This window comes from Mustela nivalis (assembly GCF_964662115.1).
Source record: "Mustela nivalis genome assembly, chromosome: 6".
Lineage (NCBI taxonomy): Eukaryota > Metazoa > Chordata > Mammalia > Carnivora > Mustelidae > Mustela > Mustela nivalis.
Genome location: NC_139025.1, coordinates 151,763,003 through 151,763,873, shown reverse-complemented (window position 1 = coordinate 151,763,873; position 871 = coordinate 151,763,003).

The window sequence follows — 871 nt, the reverse complement described above, 5'->3', positions numbered from 1 at the left end:
AATTTCCAGAAAGCAAACAAAACCACAGAGCAGAAAGGTTAAGTACAAGAGGGTCCAACATTCCAATAAGAGTTCCAGAAAGAGAGAAGAGGAAATGACCCAAGAAAGGATCTAAAACTTCCCAGAGTTCCATGACATGGAACTGCAAATTGAAAGTCCCACCTAATTCCCAAGACGACGAAGGGGGAAAAAAAAATCCATTATGGCATTAGAACACCAAGGTTGAAGAAATTATCTAAAAGCTTCCAAGAAGGAAAAAGCTGTCCGTGAGCAAGTCGTCAAGAATTAGAATGAATGGCATCAGATTTCTCAACGCCAGCACCGAGAGCCAGAATGCAGACGGATAATGTTCGGAACTATAAGAAGAAATGATTTCCAAATGTATATCCTCTTCCCTGACAAACCAGCAAGCCAGGGTCATGATGGAAAAGAGACATTTTCAGATATGCCATCCTTTGGAAAATTTTATCTCCTGTGTCTGCTCTCTCCTCCAAAGAAAGTCAACCAAAAAGAAAGATAAGGAATCCAGCAGTACTGGACGCACACAGGAGAAAGGTTCAGGGAAGCCCAGGGGGGCAGCTGTGCAGTGGGCTGGGTTGGAGAATGGGTGTGTGTGTGTGTGTGCTTTGGGATGAATGTCTCCAGGGAAAATGTGAATTAGACATAGCATCTGAGCCTTTGACCCTCCAGAAACTAGATCTCTGGGTTTGGGATTAAAAAAAAAGAAGAAGAAAAGAAAAAAAGAAGGGTGTCTGGGTGGCTCAGTGGGTTAAGCCTCTGCCTTTTGTTCAGGTCATGGTCTCAGGGTCCTAGAATCAAGCCCCGAATCGGGCTCTCTGCTCAGCGGGGAGCCTGCTTTCACCTCTCTCTC